The sequence below is a fragment of the Cynocephalus volans genome, chromosome 6, assembly GCF_027409185.1.
Source record: "Cynocephalus volans isolate mCynVol1 chromosome 6, mCynVol1.pri, whole genome shotgun sequence".
Lineage (NCBI taxonomy): Eukaryota > Metazoa > Chordata > Mammalia > Dermoptera > Cynocephalidae > Cynocephalus > Cynocephalus volans.
Genome location: NC_084465.1, coordinates 22,038,806 through 22,060,722, shown reverse-complemented (window position 1 = coordinate 22,060,722; position 21,917 = coordinate 22,038,806). Strand labels below are relative to the sequence as shown.

General features: G+C 40.8%; 1 pseudogene; it reads left to right on the top strand.

The window, feature by feature from the left end:
- The window catches only part of LOC134380876 (aldose reductase-related protein 2-like), a 73,966-nt pseudogene extending 52,193 nt beyond the window's left edge, over positions 1-21,773 (top strand).
- Positions 21,774-21,917: the final 144 nt, after the last annotated feature.

Sequence of the window (21,917 nt, the reverse complement as noted above, 5' to 3'; positions counted from 1 at the left end):
AGGGCAGGAAAGAACTTGGAATCTTTGAGAAACAGCAAGGAGGTCTGCAAGTGTGACACATGATGAGCATGTGGAGAGGTACAAGATGAAGCTGGAGAGACAGTGAATGGGCAGCATAGAGGCCTTGAAGAGCTCAGAGGCCTTGAAGGCTCTATCCTGAAGTCTTTGGGAACTCATGGATGGATTGTTAAGTAGAGTGGTGACATGATCCATTTTAGTAGTTAAAAGAATGTTCTGGCTGCAGCATAGAGAATGGTTTACAGCAGTGGTTCTCAAACTTCACCATGCATGACAGTCACCAGGAAGGTTATTAAAACAGATCGCTGGGCCCCACGCCCGAAGTTTCTGAATAAGTAGGTTTGGGATGGGGCCTAAGAAAAAGCATTTCTAATAAGTTCTTAGGTGCTATGTACGGACTTGAGTGCTGCCCTCTCCCCAATCAAATTCATATGTTGAAGTTCTAATTCCTCTAGTGATGATATTTGGAGATGGGGACTTTTGGAGGTAATTAGGTTTAGATGAGGTCATGAGGGTGGGGCCTTATGATGGAATTAGTGCCCTCATAAGAAGAGACACCAGAGAGCATTGTCACCCCTCTCCACTGCCATGAGGACACAGTGAGAAGGCGGCCATCTACAAGCCAGGAAGAGAGCCTTCAGCAGAATCTGACCATGCTGGTACCCTGATCTTGAACTTCCAGCCTCCGGAACTGTGGGAAATAAATTTCTGTTGTTGAAGTTACCCAGTTTACAGTATTTTGTTAGGGCAGCTCTAAGATATAGGTGATGCTGATGCTGGCGTGGGAAGTTTGCAAAGAAATTCTCTCAACCTTGTATAAACATTGTTTTATTTTTCTTCTAAATATTTAAAACTCACCAATAAAAAGGTTTGGATAAAGGGGTAAAACAAAACTGAACATTTTATATAACCAGCTTAGTTAATGTATTGGCATCTTTTTGAAAAATACAGTTCTCAAAAAATTCCACTGTTGACTACAATTATTCTTAATGACATGTTACTTAAGTACGAAAAAACATAAAGTATGAATGCTTTATGTTTACCCCTTTTACATAATCATAAAATCAAAACAATTTTAAAAATTACATACAAAGATAAAACTGTTGTATCTTATATTTTTTGATTTCTAAACATCCGATTTGAGACTCTCAATTAGTTAGATTAACCCACTTGCACTTATTTTAATCATTGCTATATTAAGACTTATTTTTGCTTTCTTATTTTGTATTTTGATTATACTTTTACTTTATTCTTCCCTGTTTTCCGCCGTATAGTTTCATTTTCTTCTGCTGGCTTACCTAGTTTGTAACCCATCTGCCCATCTTTCTGGTTGGGAGAGGAAGAAGGTAGAATAATCTCCTGAGAGTGGCTGGTCAGTTTGAGCTTATCTTCATCAACTCTTCATCCCCAGGAGAGTTTTTGTGCTGCCCTAAAATTATCCATTATATTTTTGTGCTTATTGTAGTTGGCTTTAAGACCCATACTATTATTCATTTATTCCTTTTTAATTTCTTAAGCTAATTAATATCTTCTTTTTAACTAAGAGATATTTTACCATGATCTCATGTTCCTTGGATTATCCACCATCACTCTTCCCATCTATGCATATTTATAATGCCTAGAACTTTATCTGGGGTTGATATTGTGTAGGGCAAATGCTGAACATAGCCCTATTCTCCCCTCCCTGTGCATACCAGGGTTCCCCCTCCACCCAGGAGACTACCCCTGGCCGCGGTAGTTACCCAAGGAAAGGCATATCTCCTTTAAGAACAAACAGAGGGCTGCAGGGAGCAGGAACACTAAATAAAGGAACATGCACTCTGGTGCCAGGAGGGTAGCGAGTAGATTAACTTATCTACTCAGCCAGATCGCCCATGTGCTCTGAGTTATGTGAGCTGGGTGAGGGTCTGCACATAAGCCTGAAAATGATTCACACCCCTACTCTGATCTGTTCACTATTTAACTGTTGTAGGTACTCTGTGGTGTGCAGATATCTGACTCACTGGCCACTGTCAGTGTCTCTCGTAAGTCTAACAAACCAGGGTCTCCACCATTGGACCCCCAGTTGATTTCTTTGGAATAGGAAAACATTATGCAAGTGACCTCTCAGATTTGGAGCTTCTGCAATACATATTGACATACTTTTTTATTCCTTTGGTCCTAATTTTATTTGCTATTTTTTTAAATCAGCAATAATCTTTAACAAGATCTAATAGTTCCTGGCACCATCTCCTCAAGGGTTTCTCTACTTATTTGACTACATTCTCAGGAAGGCTTTCACCATAGGTCTTTGTGACACCAACTTTCTGAGACTTTTTGTATGTGAATATTATGATATCCTCACATATAAATGGCAATTTGGCTAGATATAAAATTCTGAGTTTAAAGGTTTTTTTTCTTCAATACTTAAAAAGTATTCCTCCATTGTACTTTTGCACCCAGTATTCTGACAGGGATAGAAACCAGACTGCTCTGAACATATCTTATTTTGTATATTCGAATTTGGAACCACATAGATTTGGCTTTGGAACATAATTATAAAATAAAACATTTCAAAAAGGAATCCTTGGAAATTAAAAGCAAAATGAAATAAACGAGCCTAATGGCTCTTAAACTGTTTTCAGTGATTTTGAATTGTTTTCAGTAATAATAGTTTGTAGATTGTTTTGTATTTTTATTTTATCATTTATTGCATGTACTTTGTGGGTTCAAGCAAATTAGTAATTAGTGTCATTGGGGAGTGGGATTTTTGGTGTGAAAGAGTGGAGAAACAGATCAGATAGATGAGGTTAAGTTAAAACCTTATTCTGAATTTTAATCAGAAATATCAATATGGACATAAGATGTTTTACCTTAAGAAAAAAAATAAAGAAATATTTCTTAGCTCTATCCACTGAAAAGGCTTGGAAGCAATATTCAATTAAATTGCAAAGAATATGCCTAGTTCTCAGACTGTGGTTTCTAAATACCAATTTCCACTAAAAGGAAGCAGGGTTCCTAGGACAAATGAAGAATTCTAGGTCTGGGGCATGAAAGCGAGGAAGTTCCCAAAGACTGTAAAGGAAGGTGAAAAGGACTCAGAAGCCAATAGATTATATAACACATTGAATATATTTAAATCCATGAGTTCAAAGAATACTAAACAACAATAACTCGTTGGTCTCCTATGGAGGGTGCTTGGAAACCTCATTTTAAAAACTGTACAATAACCAAATCAATCAATCATTATTCAGATTTTCCAAACAAACAGTACCTGAAGGTAGCCAAATAATGAGAACTTTCTCCTTATAGAAGTATGCCAGCTAATAAATGAAGAAAAAAGGTTAGAATTAGTTAATCACTGTTTTTTAATCTAATGAAATACAGGATTTAAGCAATAATCACCAATAGTTGATATAAATAAATATAAATAAGTACAAATAAAGTGGTAGTTATTTCACCTAATAGAAGAATACAGTACTGCCTGTGAAGTAGTCTTGCCAAAAAAAAAAAAAAAAAAACCCCTAAAATATTGGATCTGAATCTGATTAAGCCTCGATCTGATTAACCATTTCCAGAACATTCAGGGGATAGAATGACATGGCAAATAACTCCTTGGGAATGAGATAATCAGCAAATCCAGATGGTGGGAAACTATAGTGAGCAAGTGATATGGTTTCTTAAATAAAGCACAGGGAAAGAAAAAGAGAGTGGGAGAGGGGAAACCTATACTTTTACATATTTTTGAAATGTTTCTTTTCTAAAAATAAAAAGCAAAACTTGGCATTCTCATGTAAAGACAAAAAGTGTTAATAAGCCCGGATGAATTCAGATCTTGGGATCTTGAAGTTGTGCAATTCGGGGTTTTCTTTATAAGGAAAGGAATGCAAAATTAAGCATTCAGAATTAGGCACAAAGCCTAAGACAGGCCTCTGCGTGTCAGGGCGACTGAAAGTTAACTTTCGTTGGCTTCATGGTAAATCTACCTCTGTGAACGTGGCTCTGTGCCTCTGGACCATCTGGTTCCTGCACACCTCTCCAGCTTCACCCCTACTGGGCAGTGCAGCAGGTCTGTTCTCTGAACAACCACACACTGGCTTCCTCCATTTCTTCCAATGCATCCTAGTCTCTCCCACCCCTTAGCTCACACCATTCCTCTGTCCGGAAAGCTCTCTGAGCCCCACCGTTCTTGGGATTGTTCCTTTCCTCCCTGTTTTTTTCCAGGTATATTAGTCGCTACTCCTCTCTTTCTTGGATAAATATATGTGGGATGAAAAATGATCACTACTCCTAGTTCATTCTTCTATAAAATAATTTTCTTGCAATTTTGTATTTATTTATTTTTAATAAAATAAAACTTTTTTCTTTTTTTATTTATTATGCATATTCATAGGGTACAAAGTTGACTGTCACCACCTATGCCCAAGATATGATGGCCAGATTAATACTATCAGCATGCCCATTACCACAAATTGCAATTATTTCCTACATCCCCTACCCAATTAATTCCAGACCTCCTTCTTTCCCCATCCCCCACCCCACAACCCTAGGTGTGCTCTCTCGCTCTGCAAGACCAATAAACCACTGTGGTCTTTTCTTTTCTTCCTTCTTTCTCTCTTAGCTCCCACTTACGAGTGAGGACATGCAGTATTTTTCCCTCTGTGCCTGGCTTATTTCATGTGACATAATTTTCTCCAGCCTCATCTATGTTGCTGAGAATGGCAGAATTTCATTATTTTTTATGGCAGAGTAGTATTCCATGGTGTATATACACCACATTATCCTTATCTAGTCATCTGTTGATGGACATTTAGGTTGGTTCCATATCTTGGCTATTGTAAATAGGGCTGTGACGAAAATGGGAGTGCAGGTATTCCTTTGACATGACAATTTCCATTCCTTTGGGTATATACCTAGAAGTGGGATTGCTGGATTTTATGGTAGATCTATCTGTAGTGGCTTGAGAAACCTCCATACCATTTTCCACAGTGGTTGTACTGATTTACAGTCCCACCAACAGTATAGGAGCTTTCCCTTCTCTCCACATCCTTGTCAGCATTTGTTATTCTCTGTCTTTTTGGTCATAGCCAGTCTAACCGGGGTGAAGTGACATCTCAGTGTGGTTTTAACTTGCCTTTTTCTGATGATTAGTGATGTTGAGAATTTTTTACATGCCTGTTAGCCATTTGTATGTCTTCTTTCAAAAAATGTCTATTCAGCTCTTTTGCCCATTTTTTAATTGGGTTATTTGTTTTTTTTTTTTTTACTGTATAGTTGTTTGAGTTCCTATATTCTTAGGCAGAAGAATGAAACTAGACCCGCACCTCTCACCATATACCAGAATCAACTCAAAATGAATTAAAGACTTAAGTATAAGACCTGAAACTGTAAAACTACTAAGGGAAAACATAGGGAAAACAATTCAGGAACTAGGACTGGGCACAGACTTTATGAACAAGAGCCTAAAAGCACAAGCAACAAAAGAAAAAATAAATACATGGGATTATATCAAACTAAAAAGCTTTTGCACAGCAAAGGAAACAATCAACAGAGTGAAATGACAACCTAGAGAATAGGAGAAAATATCTGCAAACTATACACCTGACAGATTAATATCCAGGATATACAAAGTAAAACTTACTACTCACATATATTCATCAGACTAAAATAAAAAAGAAATATAGCTTCTTATAAGTACAAAACCAAGAATAGGTTGGTAAATTCATGAAGCGAGAAAGTACCTAATCAAAGCTCTTATTGAACCTTCTGAGGTTGATTAGGAATAGCCACAAATTCTCTGTAGCAACTCCCATCAAAAGGTGGAATCTGTTTCCCCTCTCCTTGACTCTGGGCTGGCTTTGTGACTCGCTTTAACCAATAGGATGTAGCAGAGGTAACATGGCCCACATTCCAAGAGTAGGCTCCTAGAATACTGCCACCTTATGAACAAGTCCCAGTTACTCTCTTGAAGGATGAGAGACTTGTGAAGAAGGGTCCCAGCCTTCTCTGATATCCCAGCCCACCCAAATGAAGCCTGAACATGTGCACAAGCCCAGGTGACAAACACAATGTGAGGCAGAGACAAGCTTGCCAACTGACTCCAGCCCAAAGTGCCACTCCACAAAATTATGAGCAAATATGTGGTTGTCGTTATGATGAGCTGGTTAGTTACCCAGAAACAGCTGACCAATCCACTTTCCTAATGCTATTTACCTAATAAAGATCTCCCTTTTCACTGACTCATAGTTTAAGTGGTTCTAGAAAAAATATTACCAGGGATAGTACACATTTCTCTATTCTGTGAGTCACAAAGGATTGACTAATTCAATATTATTTGAGCTGCCATGTCATTCAGTATGGGATGGGAGAGTAAGATGCCCCACGTGTAGCTTTATGAGACTCTCTACTACAATTTAGTGGCCTCTATAGATTATGAGACATTCATGGATTATTAATATTGAAGTAGATAATTTAACTAACATTAATATAGGGTGGTAAGATTTCCACTCATAGGTGCAAAATATCCTGCCAATTGACCTGTATGAGCTATGTCATAATTCACAGCCTGGAGGTTAATATACACTTCAAGATTCAACTATAGCCAACTTACAAACAAGTGAAAACACATAAAAGACAGAAAAGCACACTACCTGCAGGCTGAGAGCAATGTCATGCCATGCCATGCCACAGGCCCATGTCAAGTCCCCTGTATTGCAGACTACCCAACTAATCACAGATGATTCTAATCAGGTCAGGATTTGACAATCTCTCAACTAAACCTGGAATTACAACTTTTAAAATCAAGACACTGCTGCTTACCTTTCCTCTCTGTACCCCATTTCATAGAGAAAGCAATCACAGGAAAAGAAGGCCCGTCTTCTCTCTCTCTTTTCTTCCTTCCTTCCTTCCTTCCTTCCTTCCTTCCTTCCTTCCTTCCTTCCTTCCTTCCTTCCTTCCTTCCTTCCTTCCTTCCTTCCTTCCTTCCTTCCTCCCTCCCTCCCTCCCTCCCTCCCTCTCTTCCTTTCCTTCTCTAGCTGGGTAATACAGAAAATTGGTACCAGAGGAGTGGGGTGTTGCTTATAACAAATACTTGAAAATGTGGAAGTGGCTTTAGAACTGGGTAATGAATAAAGGCTGGAGGAATTTGGAGGGAAGGCTAGAAAAAACCTAGATATTGGTGAAAGTTTAGAAGACAAGAAAACCAGGGAAAGTTTGGAATGTTTCAGAGACTGGTTAGATGATGGTGACCAGAATACTCATAGAAATATGGACAGTAAAGGCCATTCTGAGAAGGTCTCAGATGTAAATGGAAAAGGACTTACTGGAATCTGGGGCAAAGGTCAACCTTGCTATGAACTGGCAAGGAACTTGGCTGCATTGTGTCCATTCCCTAGGACTTCATGGAAGTTGGAACTTAAGAGTTGTGAACCAGAGTATTTGGCAGAAGAAATTTCTAAGCAGCAAAATATTCAGGAAGCTGCATGGCTACTTATTAGTAGCCTATGCTGAGTTATGGAAGAAAAGGCAGGATGTAAAGCCAGAATTTAAAGGGAAAGCAGAGCATAAAGATTTGGAAAGTTTGTAGCCCGACCATGTGATAGAGAAGCATAGAGCATTTTCAAAAGAAAAATTCAGTAGTGCTAAGAAGATTAGCACAAAAGAATGGGATTATCTAGAGAAGGGGGAAAAGTCCCTGAAGGCATTGCAGAAGACTCTGGGACCAACCCTTCCATTTCAGGCCCAAAGGCCTAGGGAGACATAATGGTCTTGGAAAACAGGCCTTAGGCACCTTCCACGGACTCACTGCCCAGGGCCACCTCAGGATAATGCTTCTTGTACCCCTGCTGCTCCAGCCGTGGCTAAATTGGCCCCACACATGTATGGACCTGCAGCTCTGAAAGATACAAGCCAGAAGCCTTGGCAGCGTCCACATGTTGTTCAGTCAGCAGACTGACAGAATGCTAGAGCTATGAAGGCTTGGGAGCCTCCACCCCAATTTCAACGGATGTATGGAAAAACCTGGGGGCCCAGAAAAGATTTGTCACAGGGGCAGATTCACTGCATAGAGTCTTCACTAGAGCAATGCCAAGCAGAAACAGGGGGTTAGAGCTGCAGCAGAGAAACCCCAACAGCCCCATGCCTAGTGGAGCCATGGGAGCGGGACAGGTATGGAGATCCCAGATTTGTGGAGCTGCCTGGGAGAGCTGAAATGTAGCCTGAGGCCAGGAAAGCCATAGGAGCTGAGATGCCCAAGGACTTGGGGACCCAAGCACCACACCAGTGTGCAGAGGACGTTGAACATGGCATCAAGGGACACAATTCACCAACTTTGAGATTTAATGCCAGCCCTTCTGGGTTTTGGACTTGTTTAGGACTTGTTACCTCTTTCTTTTGGCCTATTTCTCCCTTTTTGCATGAGAATATGTACCCTATACCATTGTATCTTGGAAGTGGATAACTTGATTTTTATTTCACAGATGGGACTTTGAACTTTGGACTTTTGAGTTGAAACAAGTTAAAACTTTGGGGATGAAATGAATGTATTTGCATGTGAAAAGGACTTGAGTTTGGAGGGGTCGGGGCAGAATGGTAGTAGACTGAATATTCCCCCCAAACTCACTGAAGCTTGAATTGTGTCTCCCAAATTTTATGTATTAGAAACTTGGCCCCACTGTGACTGTTGTGAGGGTGGGAAATCCTATCATGCTAATCAAAAGGTGGAGCGTTGAAGAGGTGATTAGATTCTGAGGACCATACTATAATGAATGGATTAATAATGGTGGTTAGGGGAGTGGTTCGGGGGGCTTTCAAAGAAGAGAGAGGAAGGTCTGTCTGTCTGTCTCTGCTGCACCATTTTTACAGTGTTATACCCTGCTGTCATGGAAGTCGCCACCAAAGAAAGCCTTCATCAGGTATATTCCCTGGACTTTGGACTTTCTTGCCTCTGAAACTGTAAAGAATAAATGTTTTCTTATAAACCACCCAGTTCTGTGTATTTTGTTATAAACAACAGAAGTGGACTAATACGCTGGGTTTCTTTTTATCCAAAGGAAGTCTAGCTTTCCAACTTTCAGCTGTGTTGAATTTGTTGAGTCACCGTGAACAAACAGAAACTCCTGTGCTTGTGATCAAAGGCTCTGTAACTTAATTCAAGGCTATTATCAGAGACTTGAACAAACAGAAATGGGTCCTCTAAAGCTTGTTTCACCCCTGTTTTCATCAGCATAATAGCATTCACTGGACAGCCATAAAGCTATTTATTTAAAGTATTTAGAAGCCTCATGGACTTGTTTCAGGATGAAGGAGAAAAAGGAATTTGAGGGGATGGGAAGGCCTTCCCATTATAGGATCAAGTGCATGCCTTTCAGAGAGAAGTGCAGGGAAAATCACTGGGTTTTTAGATGCCTTTGACAGGTGGGATGGATAGGGTAAAAGTAAATGAAGGATTTAAGAAAGAAAAATGTTGTACCAACAAGATTAAGTATGCCCTTGCCATATGATTCAGCAATTGTGTTCCTTGTTATTTACTCACATGAATTGAAAAACCTGAACATGTTTATAGCAGCTGTATTCATAATTGCCAAAACTTGGAATCAACCAAGGTGCCCTTCAACAGGTGAATGGATAAGCAAACTGTTATGTATGCAGACAATGGTATACTATTCAGTGAAAAAAGAAAGGAGCTATCAAACCTTGAAAAGACATGGAAGAACCTTAAATGCATATTGTTAAGTGAAAGAAGTCAATCTGAAAAGACTATATACTGTATGATTCCAACTATATGACATGCTGGAAAAGGCAGAACTATGGAGACAGTAAAAAGATCAGGGGTTCAGGGGGACAGAAGGAGGAATGAATATGTGCAGCACAGAGGATTTTTAGGGTAGTGAAACAATTTGGTTTTATACTATGACGGTGGATACATGCCATTATACATTTGTCAAAACCTATAGAATGTGCAACACAAAGAGTGAATCCTAATGTAAACTATGGACTTTCATTAATAGAAATATACTAATATTTTCTGTAAACCTAAAACTGGCCCTCCCAAAATAAAGTCTATTAATTTTTAAAAAGTTGTAAGAAAAGAACAAGACTGTCACATCTGGGAATGAGGTAGGTTCAGGGTCCACTTATCCATGAAGCGTAGTAGGCACAGTGCCAAAAGGCCTATGACACTCTCAGGGACCCACAAAAGTGTCTTAAATTTCTTTTAAACTCAGAAGAAAAACATAAATATAATAATAATAATGAATATATAATAATGAATCCAGTCTTTATACCAACAGTGATAAAATATACTTAAACTTTTTTTTTTTTTATGTAAGAAAGGGCCCATGAAGGCAAAAGTTTCCAGAACCTATAAATGCCATAACGTGGCCCTGGCTGTGTGTCAGTGAAACATAACACCCAGAAAACTTGAGTGTGGGCCTGCTCTGTGGCTGGGGTTCAGTTGGGAGGGACCTAATTGCTTATAGAAAAATGGTGTGTTAAGAAAGAGGATGACTGAGGCAAGTGGTTCCAGAGGAATCTTATGCAAGCAGACTGCTGGAGAAGAATTGAAAAACGAATTAGAAGTTGTAGAGCAGGTGTAGGGCTCAAGAAAGGCAAGGTATTTTCTAATTTGGATAGAAAGCTGGGCTAGGAGGAACTAAGGCACTGGGTATCACTACACAGGGAACAGCTAGGCTGGGATGGATGGATATCTGGAGATTGGGAGACAGAGAAGAGTCCTGTTCTCCAGGGTGTGGAGATCCCAACGGGAGAGACTTCACTCTAGCTGGGGAAAGACTGGACAGGCCTGGAAAGCATTCTTGGTGCTTCCTCATGTTATATAAAGAAACAGGAAGTAGTTCCTGGCAGAAAGCCTTTGTACACTCTTCTACCACTGATAAGAATGCTGTGAACTTGACTTGGATCCATCCCATGCCTTTCCTTTTATACAAGTAAATAAAACATAGTCCATTAGCCTCAGTGATAAACATCCAACAAAAGAGTGCTTTTATGAGTTACAAAATTTTATAAAAATCTTTAAACTGTCTTCATTCTTACAGCAAGCTTTCAAAATTAACAATGACTGAGAGGAACATTTCTTACCCATAAATTCTCAACAAAAGATAATCATTATTCCCATTAATAATGGCATTTCATGGACTTCAAAGGATCTTGGATCAAGAAATATTATTGATCTGGATTGATCTCTTTGCATTATGGCTTAATCCAATCATTCTCCAACTTCAGTGTGTGTTAGAATGACCTTAGGGGATTATCAAAAAGGTAGACTCCTAAGGACTACCCCATCTCCATTCTGTTTTAGTAGATGTAGGAATCTGCATTTTTAACAACAATCTCAGCCTGCTCAGGTGTCAGTGGTGGGTAGACCATACGACCAGAAACATCTACATGGTACTTAGGGTATAATCTCTAGTTTAGAGAAGGGTTTCTCAATCTTTACAACACCTTAGAATTCCCTGCAGAGCTTTTTACAATGCCAGCAATTTCACTCTCGTGTAAATACCAGAAATGTGAACATATATTCACCAAAAGACACATAAAAGAATGTTTATACCATCAGTCCATAATAGCTCCAAACTGGAAACATCCTTAATGTTTATTAATAGTTGCATCGAAATGTTGTGGTCTTTTCATGGAACACATGTGGGTTTTTTGTTGTTGTTGTTGTTTCCGGTGGAATAATATACAACAACATGAATAAACAAACCACAACTACATTGAACAAGGTGGATGAGTCTTACAAGCATGCTTTTCAGCAAAAGGAGTCAGACACAAAAGAATTAACAATGTATGATTCCATTGAAACATTTAAATAAAATTGAGAACCAGGAACAACTGCTTTTATGGTGTTAGAAGTCAGGATCGTGGTTGCCTTGGGGGTCTGGGAAGTGACTGGGAGAGGGCATAAGGGGGATTTCTGTGTCTATAATGTTCAGTTTTTCATTCTGGGTATGGTTACACGGCTGTGTTAAGTTTGTAAAATTCAGTATCCAACACTTATATTGGGAGCAGTTGTCTGGTGTATGTTACATTTCAATAAAATATCTACTTAAAAAAAAAAGAAAGAAAGAGAAAAGGCACAGACTGGGTCCTGCCCCAGTCCAGTAAATCTGAAACTCTTGTGTTTGGGTGTCTGGGAGGGAAGGTGTGGTCCTGAGCATCAAAAGTTAAAAGTTCCCCCAGGTGATTCTAATGTGCAGCTAAAATATGTCTACAAGTTTTTTTGATACTCCCCCCTTCAAAAGGCGGAACCTAATTCTCCACACTTGAAGCGTGGGCTGTACTTAGTGACTCACTTCTAATGACTAGAATGTGGCAGAAATGATGATGTCTGACATCTGAAAGGAGGATGTATAGTAGCCAGTTAGCCAGTAGCTAGTAGCCAGTAGCTGTCTTCCTCTTGGCGTCCTCTCTCTCAGATTACCTGCCTGGGATCTGAAGCCAGCTGTCATACGGTGCAGATGCTCGAGCAGCCCTATAGAGAGGTGCATGCAGTGAGGAAAATAGACCTCTAGTCAAAGCCGTGGGAGTGAACATTTTGGAGGTGGATCCTCCAGCCCCAGTTGAGCCTTAAGATGACTGCAGCCCCTTGAGAACAACCTCATAAGAGAATCTGAGCCAGAGCCATCAGCTAAGCTGATCCTGATTCTGACCCACAGAAACTGTGAGAAAATAAATGTGGTTTTAAACAATTTAGGTTTTGGGATAATTTGTTATGCAGCAATAAGTAACTAATACACCGGTGAATATCCTTCCTACGCTCATGGACACATCCCATTGGCCATCACCTGCCATCTTTCAATCACCACTACTCCTTCCAGTGATATCATGAAACCTTCAAGGAAGTGTCACCCTTTCTAAGTATGCCCCTTCCACTGACATCAGTATATAGTGGTAGAGTCACCGCTCCCATCTCCTACCAGATACTCATGTCTCTCCTTGTTTGGTGCATAGAGGGGTGGCAAACAAGTGAAATACTGGGCAGGGCTGGGGGTACTAAGGGTAGCAGAATAGCACAAGAGTTAGTCATGGAAGCTCTGGAATACAGTAGACCTGTGTTTGTAGCTTTGCTTTGCCATTTGACCTTGGGCCTCTTTAATTCTCAGTGTTCTCCTCTCTAAAAGGGGTTAATAATCATACTTACCTTTTAGCATTGTGACAGTTGAATTAGGGAATGCATATAAGTCAGCCCAGTACCTAACTATAAGCAAGCAAACAAATAGCTATAGAGCCAGACAGCAGGAATTCAAATCCCTGCTCCACCATTTACCTTAAGCCGATTACTTAACATCTCTATGTGTCAGTTCCTCATCTATGAAATGGGGATAATAATAGCATCTACCTCATGAGATAACCCATGGGATACATGCAACACAGAGCCTGTTAAACAAATAATCAACCATAAAAAGAATGTGCTGGACTCAAAGTCACCCCTCTCCTCATCTGATAACTAAGGTTTTTTATTTGTTTCTTTTATGCTGGATAGGTTCATCATGTCATCATGGAAATAAAACTTTAAAAAATAAATTAGATTTAAATTCATTTCTGATAGCATGAAGAGAAAGTGAACTGGGTGCAACTCCTGCTGTGTTTAGCACGTGCATGCATCTGGAAGGACAAGCAGACCCCACTGTGTGCTATGAACAAGTATGGATAAACTGCTTGCAGGGTCAAACCTTTTAAGCCTGATAGGCTTGGAGCTAGAAAGTGCAGAAAAAGGATCACCTGCTCCTAAAGCCCTAAGACTGCTTGAAGTTTACAAGCTAGACACGATCACTCCCTCAGAGGCTGACAGCCAAGGAAGGGAGTAACACAGCTGAAGAAAGACCAAAGCAGTGGCCAACTTTGCTAGATAATGCGAGAGACACAAAGATTACTAGGGGAGTTGACAAGACAAAGTGCTCTCAACAGTTACAAGATGCCATCGACTTGCTGAGCCCTGGTGACCTTGCACTCTGGATCATGTGTGTTAACCAATTCTGCTATAAATGGCCCATCCCCGGGTTAGGTCGGGGTGCACCTGAAGAGGTGGGGAAATGAGTCTGAGGTGGCCTGCTCTTTCCCCACTACTAACGCCTCCTCGTTACACTCTTGGCAGCTGTGGCCCACCTTCTTTGAGAAGACCCTGGTGAAGCAAGCCTTTCAGAAGACCCTCCAGGATCTGAAACTGGACTATCTGGACATCTATCTTGTTCACTGGCCAATGTCATTTCAGGTTTGAGTGACTCCCTGCCCCAGTCTCTAGTTCCTGAGCAGATGCCAGAAAATAGCGATCATGCCAGAGCTGGGGTGGCGTGGGCTGAAGCAAGAGGTCTTGCACTTCATAACTGTGAAGTGCAGGTGGTGGTGAGGAGATGAAGGAGCAGAAAGGCACTGGCTGGGAAGGGAGACCAAGGCCTTGTGTGGCTGCTGCAGTGGCCACGTGCCTGGGTTTTCTCACAGTTCTGGATGAGAGAACCCAGGATTTCTGGCAGCCCAGACAGCTGCAATGCCACATGGCCTTTGCCTTGATTCCATGTGTAGGGTTCTTTTGCACTAGAACTCTTGGGAGGCTCTTGCATAACATTCTGGGTTCAACCCTATGACTAATATGACTAATATAAACACACCAAGTATGGTGGTGCTGGAAGGTGGCCGGTGCTCACTGAAAAAGCAGCACTTACTTCCAGACTCTGCATCTGCCTGCTCCTGAGAGGTGGGGGGCATGAATTCCCAGCTCTCTCCCCTCCTGACCAGCTCTAGGCTTCCAGAGGCTGCAAGCATAGATGCTGGCCAGTATCTTCCCGAGGAAACCATACCTTTGAAATCTACTTCTTATCTAGTGATGTTGAAATTAAAGATTCTCCCAAGTGTATGTGGGGTCTAGGTATATGAGGTTAATGTCCATGGTGATAATGATGACTTCTGGAATGTGCTAACAATGGGTTTTAAAATTAATTCAGTACTTTCTAAATAATAAGGATTTACAAAATACATAAATTGATAAAGAGATTTTATTTAAACTTCTATATTTCAAGTCTGTCCTCAGGAGCTTGAAAAAATGGTATGTAGATATGGGTATTTAGCATGAATTAGAGTCTTAAAACATGGTTAGCAGGTGTCCAGATGCAGATTCCTGGAAGCTTTTTGTTATGCCTTTGCAGCCTGGGACTAATTTCTTCCCCAAAGGCAAGATCCTCTCCAGCAAAGAAACATTCTTGGATGCCTGGGGGCTATGTTCTAGCTTTCTCTAAGTGTGCAGGGGGAAAAAACTTTCTTTCAGGCATCCTGGGGACTCCACATTGATACAAAACAGCTCATGGGCCCTATGCTGTTAATTTCATCATTATTCTGTAGTCCTTCTACCTCCTTCCTTGTCGCCTTTGGCTTTGGGTCCATCTGCCACAATTTACATTTTGAAGGTGAAGACTGAGTCCTCCAATGAGACTAGAAATGTAACATTCCCAAATTTGGGAGACACTCGTGCTGTTCTCCAACCAGGGGGAGGCATCTGGAATGGGGGTTCTGGCCCGGCATGTATTAGCTGAGTAGCCTGGGGTAAGTCATTTCACTCCTGTAGTCACAGTTTCCTCATCTTAAAAAAAATCCTATCATACGTACTAATAATACATTTTTGGGAGGACGTGGTAAAGATAAAGATTGCTAATTTGCCTACAAGGCAGGGTTATATTCTTTGTTTACAAATGATAAAATTGGACCCAGGGCTCTCTGACTCACAAGCCCAACCACCAAAGCCTCGAGCACAGTGCTGGGCAGACAGTGAATACACATGCAGAGGTCAGGAACACAGTGCTCTGCTTATCAGATTAAATAATGACCTTTTTACTTAATTCATACTGAGAATATAATGAAAGGATGAAAGTTTTTCTCAGATTATTTTTTCTTAAACCATTGCATCTTGCAAACGCCAGTAGAGAAGAAAGTGAATGAATGAGCTGTAAATGAATCATGACAGAAAGACTCCAAGAGTCAACAGGGTTATTTTGTCAGTGTCTGTGTGAAGGACATATAGTTGTAATTTTGTGTCATGTTTTACAGCTTGCTGTATTAAGTCTAACCTTTCTGAAGAGCATAGAATTGCTATGAATAAATTAAGTGTAACTTTCTTAGGGATCGTTGGTTCAAAAGTATTTATCCACAAGCATAGATTTCTTGCTGCTTTGAACTTTAACAAGCTGCTTTGAACTTTAACAAACTAGCAGTAGAAAAATTTACATAGTAAAACTAGGGAGAAAGTAATGAAGCAGAAAATGATCATCTCATAATGGCAATGTTAGCAACATGGTAAATATGTCTGAAATGAATTGTCTTTGGCAAGTAAATCTTTTAATTTGCCCACTAAGAGCAGAAAGCCGGTTAAAAGGAAGTACGGAAAAAAACTATCTGGATTTCTATGGATGGGTTTTAAAGACTGTTCTGAAGCTCTCAGTGTTGTATGTAGAAAAACCCCAAAACAAACAAATAAACAAAAGCAAAGAAAAAAGTATCAGCAATAAAAAGAGCTGTCTGTAGTGTTACTGTTAAATTTTCTTGGCAAGGTAATATCATTTTTGGCTAGGTTCTGCAAGTCAAAATTAGCAAGAACCAAAAAACAATGATTTATGTAATTAAGATCAAAAAGTAAATTATTAGAAATATTGTATCTCATGAGCAAATCCTTTATGTACAAGTAAATCAAATACTCTTGAAGCACTCATACTTACCCGGCTGTGTCCTGCCTGGATGTGGCCATTAGGCACCTACACTTGCCACATTGTGCCCAGCTCTGTTATCATAGTTACTCAGCTGCATCCCTGCCCTGACAGACACTGCTGTAACAGAATTTTCCACCCTGGCTCTCCCCTGCTGTAATTTACCACCCTGAGTAAGAACCAGAAATATAACAATATAAAAGTGATAGCCCCACTGTGTTCCGGGCTCAGCCTTTGTGACCATAGTCCACTGAGCCAATGCCAGCCGATCAATAAACTCTGCTTCCTGCCACAAGCCTTGGTGTCTTGCTTCTCCCTGTGAGTTAGCAGAATTTCACTGCAGCACTCTTGGTAAATTCTTCTGAAGGCATCAATTTGTCATACGTATCTGCTACCTTCCTTGTATAATTAAATATTAAATCCATGATAGAATGTGACAGAACAACAGTCCTGTGTAAGCTGTGAGATGGTTGAGCCCACATATTAGAAACAGGGTTCGAACTACAAGTTGAAAGAAAGATTTTATTTATATTTATATATTTCTTTTGCTTTAATAACCACAAAACTTATTATGCAACTCCATAGTCTTAACTACTTGTTTGATATATTCACTAAAATAAATTTATTTAATCCTAAGCCTTCAAGAAAAGAGATCACTTTCTCTTTCCTAGTGACAAAATTGTACTCATCAAAAGAAACTTGAATTCTGGTACTTAACAATAAAAAAAGTTCAACATATTTATTTACCAGCCATGAATAACATCCTGTTAGAGAAAAATTTCCAAATTGGTGGTTTAATAAGTAATATAATGGTTTATGTGCATGGACTCAACCCAACAAATATTTTATTCTAGAGAATAAAAACTGAATCAAGACTCACAAGATAGCCTAAGATTTTTGCACTCAACTTTGCAGTAAATTCAATAGTAGGGCTCTGTCATGTATGTTACCCAGGCAAAACATGACCTCTTAAATATCTTAGGAATTATTTGTTGTGAGATGTGGAGACTTGTGTACATTTAACGTGGGTTCCACAGGATTTCTTGCCCTAGCTCCTATGATGTCATTAAGTATGGCAGTTATATCATTGTCCTCTGCAAAAAGTACCCTGATTTCCACAGTGCTATGTCTTCTGAATGAATACAAGAATGATCGCTAAATAAAACATTTTAAAGGCATCAAAAGATATCAAAGATCAAGGTCAGAGGCTCTGATGTGACACAGGCAGGACTGAATAGAGAAGCGCTGGGTGTTCATGTGACCCCACGACCAGTTCAGTCGAAACCTCATTGACCACCCTGAAGCAGAGGGGAGGAAAGAAAGTGTAAAGAAGTGAGGATGGATCATGCAAGCAAACTAAACCCGAATTGTGGCAAACAAACGCTTTCCTATTGTCTCATGGTGCACGCGGGTGTTTCAGGAACCTTATGATCTGATCAATTCTAAACGGCTTTTCCCAGTTTGAAGACCTTCATCATCTGCCCTAGAGGGTCTCAGCTAGGATTGTGCTTTAAAATCACCTGAGTTTAAAAAATCTCAATGCATAGGCTACACCCCAGATGAAATCAGTAGGAAACTCTGGGGGTGGAACCCAGGCACGAGTATTTTTTTAAATCTCCAGGTGATTCCAGATCACAGCCAAAGGTGAGAACCACTGCATAGGGAGTCCCCTGCACATGTCATGCTAATCCCCACTCTAAGCATTTGCCTCTGTCCCCTCCCATACCTGCTCTTGTTTTCTCCTCTTTGTCCAAGTTATTTTTTGAAGCCCAGCTTAAGCTCCAGCCAGAATGTCTCCCCTGATGACTTTGGTGCCTGTGAGTCCCTTTTTTCTGTGCCTTCCCTGACTTTCAGTGCTCTGCCACTGTCAAATGAGCTGAGCACCAGTCAGCAACCTGGCTGAGAGCTACACAGAAGGGAGCTCCAGCACTTTAAGTGGTCTGTAAAGAATTTCAGAAGAAGGAAGCTGTAGGGTAAGTGCTGGACATAGCCCTATTCCCTCATCTCATGCATACCAGAGTTCCCCCTCCACTCTGGGAAACTACCCCTGGCCAAGGTAGTTACCCAAGGAAGGGTACATCTCCTTTAAGACAAATGAAGACTGGAGGAAGCAGGACCCTAAGTAAATAAATTATCATGCTGGAGCTAAAGCACTCTGACACCAGGAGAGTAGGGAGTAGATTAACTTTATCTACTCAGCCAGATCTCCCACGTGATCTGAGTTATATAAGCTGGGTGAAGTTCTGTGCATAAGCTTGCAAATGATTTACATCCCTACTTTGACCTGTTAACTGTTGTGTGCACCCCATGGCAGTGCAGATATCTAGATGGCCAGCTGCCATCAGCGACTCCCATAAGTCTAATAAATTGATGTCTCTACCTGTTGAAATACCAGGTGAGTTCTTTGGAATAGGCAAAAACTACTCTAGTGCCCTCTCAGATCTGGAGCTCCCATGATACAGAAGCACACTGAGGACTTTTATATCCGAACGACTCCTGGACATGATCTGGACATATAACAAGTGGACAATAACTGCATGTTGAATTTGGGACTGTGGCTAACACATATGCTATTTGGGTGTGAGTTTATAAAAAGCTCATGTAGGTTAGAAATTATAAAAACATACCCTTTGTTGGGGTCCATGCAGTTTCCATGGCAGGGAGCATGGCTGGGTAAGTGGACAGTGGGCAGATTTCAGCCCCATACAACTCTGGGGCCGGTGTCCCCGCCAAGGCACAGTCTCTGCATGACATTCCCACACTGCAAACCAAAGCATGGTTGACATGGGAGAGTCTCCCAGAGCCCAGACATGGTGCCATTCTATGTGCTGTAGATCATTCCCTGGCTGTCCGACATCCAGCTTTGGGTGAGGTGAGAGCTGCAAGCACATAAAACCTTGAACTTCGACAACTATTTCATTCAGGCTCTGGAGGAGCATAAAGCTGGAATCAATCCTTGATGGGCACCGATGGCTTGGGTTGAAATTTCCTTTTAATACTTCAGTAAACCCTCTGCAGGGGATCCTTTATCAACCTGCCACAGAAAGGTTTAAGACAAGCTAGGGTCCCTGGAGTAACTCTAGGACTGCCCAGTGGTATTCCTCTCTATGACAGGTCATGGAAAAGCTGGTGGAAGAGGAGCTGGTGAAAGCCCTTGGCGTCTCCAACTTCAACCACTTCCAGATCGAAAGGCTCTTGAACAAACCTGGCCTGAAACATAGACCAGTGACTAACCAGGTAAAGTCTGCTTAGTGAAAGGTGAAGGGTCTTGTCCTGTTACTTCTTAAACATTTGGAGGCAAGTTCAATGCTATGTACTGAATCTCATATCAAGGGTCAGTGATGAGGACAGTTTGGGGAGGTGTGAGGAAGATCTTGGGTTCTGGTGTAACAGGTCTATTACAGGCTGGGTGTTTGGTCTCAGCTTGGTGGTGGTTTTTGTGTGTAGAACTCCACATGAGCAGCTGAAAAAGCAGTTCAGCTTCCCTAGTGATGGGGACTGTTTGCTTTTGCAGATCAAGTGTTACCCATACCTCACGCAGGAGAAATTGATCCAGTACTGCCACTCCAAGGGCATCACGGTCACAGCCTATAGCCCCCTGGGCTCCCCGGATAGACCTTGGTGAGGCTTCCCGGTGGTGGATCTTTCTGTTGATACTCTGAAAAACATTTTTTTCATTGGCTAATGTATTTATGAGAGTACCAGTCATCGGGGAGATAAATGAGTTTAAGGCAATGTGTTTGTCACACTCAAATGGGATCATCATGGTAGAAAATGGGAATTAAAAAAACAAAACAAAACAAAAAAACTTGCAACATGCCTGACCCTCTGTGAATTTTCCAGTTCAGCCTCCCAGGGCTGGAACAGGCTTTGCATACTGCTGAGGCTTCAGAGCCCATGGGTGGGCCCATGGGAAAGACTCAAGGCTTTCAGCTCCTCCTGACTGTCTGGAAGATGGAGAGGACTGTGATGACCTGCCTGGAGCCCACCCCTGGAGAGATGTACATCCGCTTATGGTAACTGTGATTTTTAGTCACACCGGCTATCTTTCTGTCCCTAGAGCCAAGCCAGAGGACCCTTCTCTACTGAAGGATCCCAAGATTAAAGAGATTGCTGCAAAGCACAAAGAAATCACAGTGCAGGTACAATGGGATTCTTTTTTGTTAAAATCCAGCAATCCCACTAGTGGGTATGAATCAAAAAGAAATGAAATCATTATGTTGAAAAGAGATATCTACACTTCCATGTTTATTGCAGCAGTATTCAAAACAGCCGAGACATAGAATCAATCTAGGTATTTATCAATGGATAGATAGATAAAGGAAATGTGTATACATACACAATGGAATATATTCAGCCATAAAAAAGAATGAAATCCTATTATTTATGACAACATGGATGAATCTGGACATTGTGTTAAATGAAATAGGCCAGTCACAGAAAGATAAATATCACATAATCTCACTCATACATGAAATCTAAAAAAGCTGATCTCATAGAAGGACACTGTAGAATGGTAGTTACCAGAGGCTTGGGTAGCTAGGGGAGAGGGGAATATTGGTCAAAGGATATATAATTACAATGATAGCCAAAAAAGAAAAAAAGGTCCAGAATAGTCAAATATATAGAGACAGAATAAGCAAATGTATAGAGAAAGAAAGTAGAAATATGATTGTTTGTGGCAGGATCAGGGGTGGGGGTAGAAAATGGGGTGGCGGGGATGGACATGCAGGGAGGAGAGAAAGTGGGAGTGACTGCTAAAGTTTATGGAGTTTCTTTCTTGGGTGATGAAAATGCTCCAAAATTGATTATGGTGATGATCGCACAACTCTGTGGACATACTAAAAACTATTAGATTGTACACTTTGATGGGCAAATTTTATATGTGAATTATATCTCAATGAAGCTGTTTAAAAAAAAGAAATGCGGAATCTCAGTTTCTACCCCAGACTATTGAATGGGCATCTGCACTTTAAGAGGGTCCCCAGATGATTGAGACTGAGATGCACGGGGACCACACAGAGCTGGAGGAGCTCAGGGGCCACCAAGGCGGAGTTCAGCACATCCTAGTGCTCAGAGTGGCAGGGCTGAGAAAGTCTCCTGGGATGTTTACCCTGTTCTATCATCTTCTAAGCCTTGAGATTTCAGGGTATTAAAAACCAAAATGTATATATGTACGTACACATAAATATACACTCACAGGAAAGTACATCC